Source organism: Gorilla gorilla, chromosome 14 (genome assembly GCF_029281585.2).
Source record: "Gorilla gorilla gorilla isolate KB3781 chromosome 14, NHGRI_mGorGor1-v2.1_pri, whole genome shotgun sequence".
NCBI lineage: Eukaryota > Metazoa > Chordata > Mammalia > Primates > Hominidae > Gorilla > Gorilla gorilla.
This window is the reverse complement of record NC_073238.2, coordinates 101,739,099-101,755,791: the sequence shown is the minus strand read 5'-3', so window position 1 is coordinate 101,755,791 and position 16,693 is coordinate 101,739,099.

Sequence of the window (16,693 nt, the reverse complement as noted above, 5' to 3'; positions counted from 1 at the left end):
ACTTTTATTTCATCAAATATTTGCATATTTGTATATAAAGTCATACAGAGAATGGTTGTTTCTGTAAAATACACTGATAGTTGTCTTCTCTCTACAAGCTGAAAAATCTTTTATGAATATGAGATTTATTTAAACAACTTGACAAGAAAATGAGTTAATTAAAAGTCATAAAAGGCTGGGTGCAGTGGCATACCCCTGTAATCCCAGCACTTTGGGAGACTAAGGAGGGCGATCACTTGAGGTCAGGAGTTCAAGACCAACCAGGCAAATATGGCGAAACCCTGTCTCTACTAAAAATACAAAAATAAACCAGGCGTATTGGTGCATGCCTGTAATCCAAGCTACTTGGAAGGCTGAGGCATAAGAATCACTTGAACCGGGGAGGTGGAGGTTGCAGTGAGCCAAGATCGCACCACTGCACTCCAGCCTGGTGACAAAGTGATAGTCCGACTCAAAAATAAAAAAATAAATAAAGGTCACAATGTAAAATTATACTTGAGAAAAGCAAAATAAAATGCATATGTGGGTGTACATGTGTGTTCATGTGTGTCCCTACATGGAGTAAGACAACAGAGAAAATCATCAAATAAGTGTCTTCATACAGCAGAGTGCCTAGGCATTATTTGAAAAAATGTGAAAAGTTTTCTCCCTCCACATGACCCATGACACTAAAAATAAAATGAATATTATTGTATTATCTAAGTAGGTCTTTATTTGAAGTGTAGCACTTTTAAAGCAAATCAACAAATTAGTTTTGCATGAATGATTGTTATTTGCAAGATGATGTTACCTATAGGTATTCCAACTATAGATATGGTTAATTGTTATGGAATAACTGTGAGTATTAAACATTGCATCTGAGAAATAACAGAAATATTTTTGGAAGACAGGAGACTTGACTATTTGATATTCTACTACCTGTAATATTTTCGATAGCCAAAACAACAGGCTCTAAGACTAACTAAATGGGAAATAAATTTAGAAACATACTGTCTTACAAAAATTTAGAGAAGTTTGAGCACTAAAAAGACTACCATGTGATGTTATTTGAGTGAATAATTGGAAGGCAGGTAGATAAGCGACTGGCATACAGGAAATATTCAAAAATATATTGACTATGTAGCAAATTAGAGTTACTTCAGAACAAAGAACACCTGATTACATCTTTTATTAGAGTATGTAAGTCTCTTAATGAAACTGACCCAATAGTCTCATAGACAGTTTTTTTTTTGATAAATATAGAAATTGAGAATCTGTTCTTAAGCTTGGAACTTAAATTTGTTTTATCTGAGTTCCTTCCTCAGGAAATGATCCCCAGGTGTCTCAAAAAGCATCAAATAACTGAAATTCACCAGATCATAGTGTACACACAATGAGATGACAGGCCCCTTACTCATTATGATTAATTCCTTACCCCTCCTGAATTCCTGTTTTCCTATACATTGTTACATTTTCTTTTCTGCTCTAAGCCCCTAATTTAGTCAGTTAAAGAGATGGATTTAAGACTGATCTCCCATCTCCTCAGCTGCAGCACCAATTAAAGCCTTCTTGTTTGGCAATACTCACTGTGTCAGTGATTGGCTTTCTGTGTGGAGAGCAGCAGAACCCAGACTAACCCCCTGGTGTTTAGGTAACACTACCACCATGATGGCTAATTTGGCTTATTTTAGTGTTTTTTTCTTTTGGATACAGATCAACTTAGACAACCAAATAGTATACTGTTAACTTTAAAGTTATAAATTTCCATTCCCTATTTTCTTTTTAGTGACAGAGTCTCACTGTGTTGCCCAAGCTGGAGCAGAACGGCTATTCACAAGCCTGATCATAGTGCACTGTAGTCTCAAACTCCAGGACTCAAGCAGTACTCCTACCTCAGTCTTCCAAGTAGTGAGGACTAAAGCATTGTGCCACCACAACCAGTTGTTTTAATATTCAACATATATCAGTCTAGATCTTTTAATCAATACATATTAGTTTCCATTAGAGTTGCAAATGACAAACAGAAATATACGCATGACTATAAATTATATATATGTAAATATACATACATATGTGTATGTCTAGTGTTATATACATGTATATATTTGTCTATTCATTCAATTATCTATAATTATAAGTTAAAAACTAAGACTAGGTAAGTCTTTTAAGTTAGTTGTAAAAATTACAACATACATCGACTTTGCAATCACTTAATAACTGTTTATATGTGATATGTAATATTCCAAATCAATTTAATCACATAGTCTTATATAAATATTTTGGATAAAATTTTATACGATGTGTTGAAAATAAATTAAGATCTCTGGGCCTTACTTGGCTCCTTATTTATACATTTGGTTTGGTATTCTTATGTACCTTATGATATTCTTAGAGAATAAGACTCATTTATCCCTCTGTGAAATGGACTTGTCCCTATTTTCCACTCATCTGAATGGTTTTTGCAGAAGCTTCCTGCTGGTCTAGGGGATGCTTAACAAAATATTTTTGAAAGGGTATTGAGAAAGAGAAGTCTGTCTTTCTTTGTCTGTTCCCAAAACATAAAGCTTTGAGTCTACCAGTGGAAACATTTTCTATACTGCATACCTGATAAATGTGTAAAACTAGAATGAATAAAATAAGTAGAAATGGAGGAGGACAGGAGGATGAGAGCAAATACAGGAATAGGAAAAAGCAGGGTGCAGATAGAGAGAAAGAGAGAGAGATAGAGAGAGTACTTTTTAGCTGCTGTCTATATGTTCTTCAGTCATTTCTGACCACAGCATTCAAAGTATCAGCTGAAGACCTTTATATAAATTCTTCTAAATTCTTTTTTTTATATATACTTTAAGTTCTCGGATACATGTGCAGAATGTGCAGGTTTGTTACACAGGTATACATGTGCCAGGGTGGTTTGCTGCACCCATCAACCCGTCATCTACATTAGGTATTTCTCCTAATGCTATCCCTCTCCTAGCCCCTCACCCCCAAACAGGCCCCAGTGTGTGATATTTCCCTCGCTGGGTCCATGTGTTCTTATTGTTCAGCTCCCACTTATGAGTGAGAAAAGCAGTGTTTGGTTTTCTGTTCCTGTATTAGTTTGCTGAAAATGATGGTTTCCAGCCTCTTCCATGTCCCTGCAAAGGACATGAACTCATCCTTATTTATGGCTACATAGTATTCCATGGTGTATATGTGCCACATTTTCTTTATCCAGTCTATCACCAATGGGCATTTGGGCTGGTTCCAAGTCTCTGCTATTGTGAAAAATGCTGCAATAAACATACGTGTACATGTGTCTTTATAGTAGAATGATTTATAATCTTTGGGTATACACCCAGTAATGGGATTGCTGGGTCAAATGATACTTCTGGTTCTAGATCCTTGAGGAATCGCCACACTGTCTTTCACAATGGTTGAACTAATTTTCACTCCCACCAACAGTGTAAAAGTGTTCCTATTTCTCCACATCCTCTCCAGGATCTGTTGTTTCCTGACTTTTTAATGATTGCCATTCTAACTGGTGTGAGATGGCATCTCATTGTGGTTTTGTTTGCATTTCTCTAATGACCAGGGATGATGAGCTTTTTTTTAATGTTTTTTGGCCACATAAATGTCTTCTTTTGAGAACTCTCTGTTCATATCCTTTTCCCACTTTTTGATGGAGTTGTTTGTTTTTTTCTTGTAAATTTGTTTAAGTTCCTTGTAGATATTAACCCTTTGTCAGATGGATAGATTGCAAAAATTTTCTCCCATCCTATAGGTTGCCTGTTCACTCTGATGATAGTTTCTTTTGCTGTGCAGAAACTCTTTCATTTAATTAGATCCCACTTGTCAATTTTGGCTTTTGTTGCCATTGTTTTTGTGTTTTAGTCATGAAGTCTTTGCCCATGTCTATGTTCTGAATGGTATTGCCTAGGTTTTCGTCTCGGGTTTTTATGGTTTTAGGTCTTATGTTTAAGTCTTTAATCTATCGTTAGTCAATTTTTGTGCAAGGTGTAAGGAAGGGGTCCAGGTTCAGTTTTCCCAACACCATTTATTAAGTAGGGAATCCTTTCCCCATTGCTTGTTTGTGTCATATTTGTCAAAGATCAGAGGGTTGTAGATATGTGATGTTATTTCTGGGGCCTCTGTTCTGTTCCATTGGTCTATATATCTGTTTCAGTACCATTGCCATGCTGTTTTGGTTACAGTAGCCTGTAGTATAGTTTGAAGTCAGGTAGTGTGATGCCTCCAGCTTTGTTCTTTTGGCTTAGAATTGCCTAGGCAATATGGGCTTTTTTCGGTTCCATGGAAATTTAAAGTAGTTTTTTCTAATTCTGTGAAGAAAATCAATGGTAGCTTGATGAAGATAGCATTGAATCTATAAATTACTTTGGGCAGTATGGCCATTTTCACAATACTGATTCTTCCTATCCATGAGCATGGAATGTTTTTCCATTTGTTTGTGTCCTCTCCTATTTCCTTGAGCAGTGGTTTGTAGTTCTCCTTGAAAAGGTCCTTCATATCCCTTGTAAGTTGTATTCCTAGGTATTTTATTCTCTTTGTAGCAATTGTGAATGGGAGTTTACTCATGATTTGGCTCTCTGTTTGTCTGTTATTGGTGTATATGAATGGTTGTGATTTTTCCACATTGATTTTGTATCCTGAGACTTTGCTGAAGTTGCTTATCAGCTTAAGGAGAATTTGGGCTGAGATGATGGGGTTTTCTAAATATACAATCATGTCATCTGCAAATAGAGACAATTTGACTTCTTCTCTTCCTATTTGAATACCATTTATTTCTTTCTCTTGCCCGATTGCCCTGGCCAGAACTTCCAGTACTATGTAGAATAGGAGTGGTGAGAGAGGGCATCCTTGTCTTGTGCCGGTTTTCAAAGGGAATGCTTCCAGCTTTAGCCTATTCAGTATGATATTGGCGGTGGGTTTATCATAAATAGCTCATATTATTTTGAGATACACTCCATCAATACCTAGTTTATTGACAGTTTTTAGCATGAAGGAGTGTTGAATTTTTTCTAAGGCCTTTTCTTCATCTATTGAGATAATCATGTGATTTTTGTCATTAGCTCTGTTTATGTGATAGATTACATTTATTGATTTGCATATGTTGAACCAGGCTTGCATCCCAGGGATGAAGCCGACTTGATCGTGGTGGACTCAGCTTTTTGATGTGCTGCTGGATTTGGTTTGCCAGTATTTTATTGAGGAATTTTGCATCGATGTTCATTAGGCGTATTGTCCTGAAATTTTCTTTTTTCGTTGTGTCTCTGCCAGGTTTTGGTATCAGGATGACGCTGGCCTTAAAATTAGTTAGGGAGGAGTCTCTCTTTTTCTATTGTTTGTAATAGTTTCAGAAGGAATGGTACTAGCTCCTCTTTGTACCTCTGGTAAAATTCGCCTGTGAATCAATCTGGTCCTGGGAATTTTTTGGTTGGTAGGCTGTTAAATACTACCTCAATTTCAGAACTTGTTATTGGTTTGTTCAGGGATTTGACTTCTTCCTGATTTAGTCTTGGGAGGGTGTATGTGTCCAGGAATTTATCCATTTCTTCTAGATTATCTAGCTTGTTTACATGGAGGTGTTTATAGTATTCTCTGATGGTAGTTTGTATTTCTGTGGGATCAATGGTGACATCCCTTTTATCATTTTTATTGTGTCTATATGATTCTTCTCTCTTTTCTTCTTTATTAGTCTGGCTAGTGGTCTATCTATTTTGTCAATCTTTTCAAAAAAACCAGCTCCTGGATTCACTAATTTTTAAAGCGTTTTTGTGTGTTGTCTCTATCTCCTTCAGTTCTGCTCTGATGTTAGTTATTTCTTATCTTCTGCTAGCTTTTGAATGTGTTTGCTGATGCTTCTGTAGTTCTTTTAATTGTGATGTTAGGGTGTCAATTTTAGATCTTTCCCAATTTCTTCTGTGGGTATTTGGTGCTGTAAATTTCCCTCTAAACACTGTTTTTGCTGTGTCCCAGAGATTATGGTATGTTTTGTTTTTGTTCTCATTGGTTTCAAAGAACTTATTTCTTTCTGCCTTAATTTCATTATTTACCCAGTTGTCATTCAGGAGCAGGTTGTTCATTTTCTATGTAGTTGTGAGGTTTTGAGTGAGTTTCTTAATTCTGAGTTCTAGTTTGATTGCACTGTGGTCTGCGACTGTTTCTTATGATTTCCGTTCTTTTGCATTTGCTAAGGAGCATTTTACTTCCAGTTGTCTGGTCAATTTTAGAATAAATGTGATGTGGTGTTGAGAAGAAGGTATATTCTGTTGATTTGGGGTGAAGAGTTCTTTAGATGTCTATTAGGTCTGCTTGGTCCAGAGCTAAGTTCATGTCCTGAATATCCTTGTTAATTTTCTTTTCCATTGATCTGTCTAATATTGACAGTGGGATGTTAAAGTCTCCCACAAATATTGTGCGGGAGTCTAAGTCTCTTTGTAGGTCTCTGAGAACTTGATTTATGGCTAGCCAGTTTTCCCAACACCATTTATTAAATAGGGAATCCTTTCCCCATTGTTTGTTTGAATCTGAGTGATCCTGTATTGGGTGCATATATATTTAGGATAGTTAGCTCTTCTTGTTGCATTAATCCCTTTGCCAGTATGTAATGCCCTTCTTTGTCTTTTATGATCTTTGTTTGTTTAAAGTTTGTTCTATCAGAGACTAAGATTTCCACCCTTGCTTTATTTTGCTTTCCATTTGCTTGGTAAATATTCCTCCATCCCTTTATTTTGAGCCTATGTGTGTCTTTCCACGTGATTTGGGTCTCCTGAATACAGCACATTGATGGGTCTTTTCTTTTTTTCACACCCAGTATCTAACCAGTCGCAACGAGATGAGCCAGATACTTTGGTCGGAAATGCAGAAATCACCATCCTTCTGCATTGATCTCACTGGATCCGCAGACCGGAACTCTTCCTATTTGGCCATCTTGCCAGCCACCAAATTTCTCTACATTATTACACTACTTTAGGCTAATATGTCTGTAATGTGCAATAAAAAATACCCTTACTTATTCAGAGTTATTTTACAGATCAAATGATTTAAAGCACATAAAAGTACCTCATAAACTATAAAGCTCTGTACAAATATATTGTGTTATTATCATAATGACATAATACTTTCCTCATGTTTACTCAGTACTTATGAGTGCCTTTTTCACCTTTATTCAGAGATCTTTAGTAACTAATATGATTCACTAAGTAGTGGAGAGAGACAATTAAATTACTTTCAGAACATTTCAGATCCAAGGAAAAAGTGCGGCTATGAATGAATTTGAAGCTGGAGAATTTCACTGTAGGACCACTGTATAAGTAAGCTTAAGATTTAAAAATTATGTATCATCTCAAATTATGAAAATGAACACTCTTGATGCCTATGCAAAAACTAAAATTGTTTTACATAAATTATCACATATTAATTTAAGAATGTCATGCTAAGAAGAAGGAACATTTTGAACCCAGTAACAGAGAGCAAAGATCCTTTTGTAGGCATGGGAAATAAAGTGGCATTGTAGAGGATTTTGGAAAGCTATCTTATTTAACAAAGGTTTTACAAGCCACAGTACTTGATGTATTTTTGTTCATTATTTTTCTGTCACTTTAGCAGGCACAGAAAACAACATATTTATATTCAAATAAAGTACCTACAACATTCTTTACTCTTTATTCCCCTTATTATGCTAACGGATATGCCATGTCTTAACAATTCTATGCTTCCCTGGTACTTCTCTTTTATGTTCAGTTTCTGATCCTCCTTTAAAAAACTTCACACTGCTCTTATTTTCCTATAAACTCTAACTCATAGAATCAAAAACAATAAAAATAGCAGATCTATTCCCTCCCCAGGAAGATTTTGGTCCATCTTAAAAGAAAATTAGGCCATATACTTTTGCAAAATGTGATTTCTATTTTAATTCTTCATATTTTATTCTAGGGAATACCTCAGTGTAACATAGTTGTTGCTTCTAGTTCACTGCATACTGACTTTTCTTTCTCTCAATATTACCTATTTAAAGTAATTAATCAACTTTTATTTAAAGATATCCTAAATTTATGCTATTTTAATATGTTGTTTTACAAAAACAACTCTTTCTGTAAATACTTTTAAACAAAGCTGTGGATGGTTGTTCATTGAATCAAATCCTCCACTTTTTAAATTCATATTTCATGTATTTTGGATATTTGTCCCTCCAAATCTCATGTTGAAATGTAATCCCCAATGTTAGAGGTGGGGCTGGTTAGGAGGTGATTGGATCATGGGGATGGATTTCTCATGAATGATTTAGCACTATCGCCTTGGTGCTGTCCCCAGGATAGCAAGTGAGTTTGCATGAGATCTAGTTGTTTAAAAGTGTGTTGCACCTGCCCCCAACCCACTTCCTCTCACTCAAGCCCTGTGATGTGCCTGCTCCTAATTCACCTTCAGCCATCAATAAAAACTCCCCCAGGCCTCCTCAGAAGCCAAGCACATGCCAGCACCATGCTTTCTGTACAGCCTGCAGAACTGTGAGCCAATTAAAGTAAAGTAAAGTAAAGAGGTTTACTCTTTTCTTTATATGTTACTCAGTCTCAAGTATGCCTTTATAGCCATGCAAGAATGTCCTAATGCAATATTGTAGTTACAGGTAGTTAGACAGGCATGAGCGAGGCAGGAGAGGCCTCTCCCTTCCTCCACCCACCACGAATGTCAGGTGACCATCAGGTGATGGTTCTGCGGTTATCACACTGCTTCACTAAAAATAATTTGGCAGCCAGTGCCAGGGAGAGGCCATTTTCTAATGGTCCACACATGTCACACTAAAGTGTTAATTGATTATAGGCGCCAGGGAGGGGCAACTTTCCAAACAGATAAAAATACTTGAAATTAGTAATGAATCTGCTTCCAAAAAAATCTCAGGAATTGGGCGAGTGAGCCCAGGCATGCAGATTAAGAGACAAAATGACGGAGTATGGTCTTCTGGAGGCATTCCACCAGAAAAGGGAAGAAAACCTCACATCATGTGTACAACTTCCTAAACGCACTGTGCATGCTCACCTCCCAAGTGTAAGGAAAGCACTGTGCATGTGGGTGGCTTGCCCTTAGGGAAAAATGAAGGGAAAGGGGAGCAAGCCACTGGAGGTGAGCAAGCATGTATAGTCCTAGAATCAAGGTTAAAGGCCACACTTGTCCATCAAGTTGCCCACTTGGGTCTCTTCCAAGTGTAGTTTCTTTTTTTTTTTTTTTTTCTGTTGTAAAGTTTTTTAATAAACTTCTACTCCTGCTCTGAAACTTGCCTTGGTCTCTTTTTCTGTCTTATTCCCTTCAGTTGAATTATTTTTTCTGAGGAGGCATGAATTGAGGTTTCTGCAGACCCCTACAGATTCACCGTCAGTAACTTGGAGACCTTCTACCCCTAACAATATGACTATAATATACTTTAGTGGATGTGAAAGGAACCTAGTTGAAAAGTGGAGAAAAATCAGATTTACTAATGACTTATTCAAAAGCGCAATAGATCTAGTAGTGCATAAAGCAACTATATCCTGTGATTCCCCAGATGCAGACAAAATTATTGCTATTTTTTTTAAAAAAGGATTGAGTTGAATTTCACTTCCTGCTAAAAAATGAATTGGTAAAGCCTTCTATTCCTAACATTTATTAAGTGCTTATTATACGATAATTGCTGATATATTCTAGATGCTGTTTTATATGTATCATGAAGGTCATCTTAATTAGAAATGTCACATAAATTGAAAGTATTATAAGAATTATAGTAATTACTGTAAGAATCATGATTTTTCAGGGAACTTTTTTTTTGGATTCCAATATGCAAATTATCCGCTGTCAATAGAAAAAAAAACTTATTTTATCTTCATTATAGCTTAGCTCTTGATTACTCAAACCTTTTTTTAATCTTTTTCATCAGTGCATTACCTATTTCATGTTCTTCCAAATTACCCATTATAATGACTTCTTATTTCATTCTGAATTATAAATTTGAACATTTTAGTGTATCTTACTGGAATTATTTCACTTTCATGAGAACTTTTAAATTATACAATATAATTTAACTTCTATACCTATGCATATTAATCATAAAATTCATAAAGTAGAAATTCAAAGATAAAAAACAAAATTCAAAATAATAAAGAAAATAAAACACAGTTACATGTATGTTTCATCTTTAGAAGTAAGTATTAACAGACCTTTTGAGGACGTAAGAATTTATAATCAATCCAGACATTTGGCATTAATAGAGTAGAATAGATCTGCCAATACATCCATATATCTTCTGATCTTTGGTTTCACTAGCAGTTTCAATTGTCAACTTGAAAAGGGAATTAAAAGCTCTTTATACATGCCTATTAGCTTTTGCAGTGGCTAATTATGCATTTATAATCATGAATAGATAAAATAAAATATTATTTATTAAGAACTCATTGATTTTATACTAGTGCTCATTTTGACCACATTCAAAAATGTTTCTCTAATGACCATTTGAACCCCACACTTCCAGAACATATGCTTGTTTATGAGCTATATTTTACTCTTCCCACCATCAGTTAGCTAACAAAAACGCCCAAAGAAATTAAGTATAGAAGATATTTAGGTCCTTTGAATTTTTGAAATTATAAAATCCCCATGACAAAATTCAATATGCAATTTTAACTGTATCTATTGCAAATGAGACTAGATTAAAGCGAGTACAAATGGACCAGTTTAATCACTTCCTTTTGAAAACATGGCACAAGCTTCCTAAAAATGTTAAAATAAGCTTTGGGAAGAGACTAAATATCACACCAAATAAATATGAGCCGTTGGCAAAGCTTAATAGTTATTGAGACTACATCCACTTTAGGCGATGTGAGCACAATGGCCAATAAACAGGCGTAAGCATGAGCAAGACCAAAGGCCTCTAAACATACAAGGTTTTTCTCTCACCCTATTTCAAAATATACAGACAGCTGGGACTGTATTTGTCCTGATTTTTCATCAATGTGTATCATGCAGCCTACCATGTAAAAGCATTTTTTGTTGTTGTTTTTGTCAAAACACTGCAAAATGATGGGAACTGTCCTCAACACAGTGGATAGAAGCTTTGCAACATTGACCAAAGCTACACCACTGATGCAGCATTTTCTATAGGCAATGGTTTCCACAAACACGGGGTTGACTGGGGGAACATGTTCATGTAGATTCTCACACTCAGGTTTCTCCTGGCAAGAGGTTGCTCCAGCTGTTCTCCAGATGACAGAGCCTGTGGACTTCAGACTGTAGTACCCAACTTTTCATAGGGGTTTGACAGCAACCTCACAGTTAACTTTCGCTACTTGTTTTCAAATTACCTCTAGTTAGTTCATAGAGTAAGTCTTGCATATGACTACAAATTTAAATGACTCAAACTCTGGATTCAGTAAAAGCTTATATGGCAGCCTTTTAGCCAATGTGTATAAAAAGGAGGCCTTTATCATAAAGATAAATTATTATATTTGGAAGTTAGAATGAGGGACCAGCTTTAATAATATTCTTGTAAAACTCAAGGAGAAAGAATTTTAAAAATTTTGGCTTTATGAACTGAATAAAAAACACAATGACAAGATGAAAAGACTTAAGAACAAGAATTTGAAATAGAAAAACATTAATCAAGCTTTTCAAAGGGAATACTAAACATTAAACATGAAAAGGAAAACTTACATTGTAATAAAATAATATTAGAAATGGTCTGAAGAAAAGCAATGCAAAACCAACTTGAAGAAAAAAAATAATCATTGTTCTGAAAAAGGCACTATTTTATGATGACCAGGCAATGTTAGAACTTTATACAAAATAAAAAACTAATACAGTTGGTTACTTTTAAGCCATAATCTAGGTGATTATAAATTATATTTTGTTATATCTTGAGGTCTGTGCCAAACATATATCAAAATACAAAAGGAATAAACTCAGAAATCAAACTTGGATGAACTGCCCAGATAATCGAAGGTAATGGCAAATTTTGGAAAGGTATTCCTTAAAATACACAAAAGGGAGTCAAAAGTAAATTCTATTGAGTATAATATTCTAAAAAACTGGACTAATTATGTGCTTTACACAAATTTGATGTTTGAATGAAGGTAAAATTCACTATAGAATCATGAGACTTTGTTGAAATGTAGGTAACATTTGCATGGGTGATAACAAAAACTATATTTTATATGAGGAAACAAATCTAGGAGGATTTTAGAGTTGGAGCGTATGAGAAACAATAACAGAGTAATTGCAAGTCATAATAGACCAAATATCACTTGAGATACATGTTAGACTGATAAGTGAAAATTACTTCTTGTTCAAAAATACCCTACTCTAGGTGAAAATGACCAAGTTTTCTTAGAATGTTAATTATAGTTACAATAACACATAAGACTAACTATATAATTTCTAGAGCCTAAGGTGGGGCTCCTTCTTTTAAAATCATAAGAAATTTAAGAAGCATTAAATGAAGTGTAAAGTCTCTTGAGCTTGGGACCTTATGAAACTGCAGAGGTTGCATGCTAATGAAACCTCGTCAGGAAATAGGAATCATTGTCGTGAAAATGTGCCTATCAGATATCTGACTGCAGGAAACATAATTGAGCACTGGACACAGTTGCTGTGCCCCGAAGTCCATTACAGCACACTCAGCACGGTCATACTTTCAATAGGATCCTCTCAGCAAGGACTGAGTGTCCCTGTCAGGGTTAGTGAAGCTATCTCATTCCTGGGAGATATAACACATGTTATCAGCTGAAAAATCCAGAGGTCTTCATAAGTTGGAAAGGAGAATTATTTATTTTCTATTTATTTCTTGTAAAGCATTACAATCTTCAAGATTGCCCTTCCGACAGACTGGGAATATTAGCCTCCAGCAGAGGAGATTAGCAGGCACTTCAAGGGAGGGGAGAGTGAAACAGGGATTTATGCTGAATGGGTTGGCCACGTATACATATTCAGTAGGTTAAGGGGGATTTCTGATTATTTATAAAAGTGGTTCTAACACATGCATACCAAATAACCACGCATGTTACACAGAACTCCTGCTCACTGAGTCATATGTAACATATGAAAACTTTTTTTTTTTTTTTTTTTTAAGACGGAGTCTCACTCTGTCACCCAGGCTGGAGGGTAGTGGCTTGATCTCGGCCCACTGCAAGCTCCGCCTCCCAGGTTCAAGCCACTCTCCTGCCTCACCCTCCCGAGTAGCTAGCTGAGACCACAGGCGCATGCCACCACTCCCGGGTAATTTCTGTATTTTTAGTAGAGACGGGGTTTCACAGTGTTGCCCAGGCTGATCTCGAATTCCTGAGCTCAAGCAATCCCGCCCAGCTCGGCCTCCCAAAGTGCTGGGATTACAGGCGTGAGCCACCGCGCCCGGCCATGAAAACATTTGAAGGCATCGTAATTAGACCCTACATGTCAAAAGGTGAAGCAGGGACAGGAAGGCACGGTAATGTGCAGCCCTGTGAAACTGGCCAGAAACAGTTCATGGTTAGTGGCCTCTTCTAAGGAGAGTTATAGAAATCAGTCTCTTGTCCAATCCAAGCTGTAGTTATGGTTTGTGGAACAAAGGGTCAGATAGTCAGTGACTGGTAATGAGCTTCAGTTGTTTGAATTTTGTTTTATCTCAAGGCTAGTGCTTGTTTAGCTGCCAGAGAAAAAGAAAAGCCTTGTGGTAATTAGAGCATAGTTTGTTCTTTAAGTGTACGGGGTGTATGGCTTAACCCTTGCTTGGCATGACCTCAGGTCCTGTTTATAATTTGATATCTTATTGCCGCAGATGGTTTGTTCTGTTAGTCTTACGACCTCTATTGTAACATTAATGCTGGTCAGTTGTTGCATCTAAACAAAAAAGGTAGGGGGTGTAACAAGATGTGTCAGGCTTCCCATCCCATCATGGCTGGGAACTCAATATATATATATATATATATTTTTTTTTTTTTTGAGACATAGTCTCGCTCTGTCACCCAGGCTGTGGCGCAATCTTGGCTTACTGCAAGCTCTGCCTCCTGGGTTCATGCCATTCTCCTGCCTCAGCCTCCCGAGTAGCTGGGACTACAGGCGCCCACTACCACGCCCAGCTAATTTTTTTATTTTTTATTTTTGTAGAGACAAGGCTTCACCGTGTTAGCCAGGATGGTCTCAATCTCCTGACCTCATGATCTGCCAGCCTCAGCCTCCCAACGTGCTGGGATTACAGGCGTGAGGCACCGCGCCCGGCCCGGAACTCAAGTTTTAAGGTTTCTTTAGGGTCCCCTTGGCCAAGAGTGGATCCATTCAGTTGGTTGGGGGACTTAGGATTTTATTTAGTTTTCAGCTTAGTTTACAACAGATGACTTAGGCTTGAAAACTTATCACTGTTCTTGCTATATCTTTGTTGGTACTGTACCACTGTCGATAATGTTTTTTTTTTCTATCCGACGTTTCTCACTGAGTCAGCCCTGCCTCATGGTGTGATGACTTTCCCGAACTTTTAAGGCTCCCACCCATTCTCTCTTGCCTAATAAATCTCTTGCATGTTTAATGCTATTTTCTTTGCTTCTTGGAGGACTCAAACTAAAGCATGTGGTTCCAGCAGTGATCTGAAGCAAAGAGGCTGCATTCTGAAATCGCTTACTCATCACATGGTTAGCCAACATGATGATATCCAGAGTTGTATGTATGGCATATATAGTGTGGCAGTGGAGGTTTACTAAATACTTCACTGAGGTGCCCTGGGAAATGTTACACATGCGGGAGTTACGCTTGCAGGGGCAATGCTCCAGGCACTAGAAAATTATGGACCATAGCATTGATGGCTGGTTATTTCTGACATTCTGCAGAGGGATGAGAGACTTAAGGTGATTAATATCAGATAAATTTTGAGAGTCAAAGTGCCTATGTTGCAGCTTATGAGTAGTGCTTTATCTCCTGTAGTTGTAAGATAAACATAGCTGAGCAGAAAATAAAGTATCAAGTATTTAGAGGTACAGAATTAGTGAGTATTTAAATACTCATGACTGACATATTACAGTCAACCATGGGAGTATCACAGATACTGAATATCGAGGCTGCTTGATTAAGGATGTGAGCTGACAGAAATAGGTAATTATTTTTATACTTACATGAAGTGTGTAATTATGTCCTGTCTCCCAGTAGACCAAAGAAGACAGAGGCTGATGGAAATGTGCATGCTGGCATTCCTCATATCCTTGGGAAATGGTGTGTTCTTTTTGCCTTCCCAGTGGGACACAATCATCTGGCTATTTTCCTCACCTCGCTGCCAGAGAATTGCATTTTAGGAATGTGTTGGTGTAGCAACGCCAGCATTGCTACAGGAAGCCAAGCAATGTCTCTTCATTGCTGGCTAGGTAAAACATAGGAGTAGTGATTACAGTGCTGAGTTCATCAACATCCATGTGGCCCCACACTAATAGAGGCCAGTTGACAGTACTTAATTACCAGGAGCCAGAAGGCTGCAATTACTGTAATACATAACAAATTTGGAAGGGCAGGCAAGGAGACTGCCAGCTGGGAATTGTGTCAATGGTTAATAGATAATGGTATCCCTTGGGATCTTCAACAATGATGCACATGTAGGTGTGAGAGTGGTTACCTCAACCAAAATGACACGTTCTCAGTTCCCAGACTTTAATTAGTTTTCACTTGTGAAATCCATTGACTGAAGAGGAGTCTGAATGCTTAGTAGGAAGTATTCTGCAACTGCACGGTAAGCTTATCCACACTTATTCCCCCAGTTCTTCTCCAAAAGAACCTATGGCCATTTAGTCAGTTGACTGTACGATGAGGAAAGGAGAATGAGTAGAAATTTTGAAAACTGTCGAACACAAAGTTCTGATATGACATGAATACCCAGAGACCCATGTATCACCATGAGCTTCCTGTGAGCATGGGGGTTTATGAGGAACAAGTAATAAATGACACCATGCTTTACAGTGGGTTATAGATCCACTGATAATATTCACCCTACCTATCGTCTATAAGTAGGATTTATACACATGATAATTGGAATAATTTCTACATTGCATCCCTGCATGTGCAGTGAGAGCTAACTTAATGGGAATATGCAGTCAAAATCTCTGAAATTGCCAACTCCCATCTCTCAACTCCACAAAGCAATACTTTGTTAGAAAAATCAATGTATTGGCCTGTAGCAAATAGAGAGGAAGATACTCTGATCCAGCAAAACGTGGCAGAGGTAGACTAAGGATAAATTGAGAATTAAGTTAAAAATATCTTTAACAGCTGTGTCTACTTCAAAGGATTAGAGGAACAACAGAGGAAAATTAAACATTAAAGAAAGATTAAAAGGATATTTTCTTGCTATAGTGAAGGAGGTAGCAAATTTGGAATGTTTTTGCAGTCACTGATGTAGTGCAAGTTATTTAAGTCCTTGGAAGCTGAAATGCTGAAGGAAGGCGATGCTTTGGGGAGGACCACCTGGCTAAGTACATGTAGTTTCTTACTGGGTGCATAAGGTTACAAAAATTGGACACATCAAGGAAGCAGCTTCAGTTCAGAAATCTGTTAATGATGATTCTCCAGCTGGTAGAAATGTTCGAACAAGAGGGGAGCCTTTTCAAAAGCCTCAATTTATGGACTAAATAATTCAGGAGGAAAAAGAAAGAAGGAGAATGAAGAAAGACACCCGGTAGAATGCATTCCAAAAATTTCTTAAGCTTCTCCAGAGACTCAAGCAATGCAGACAGAATAGCATGAAATG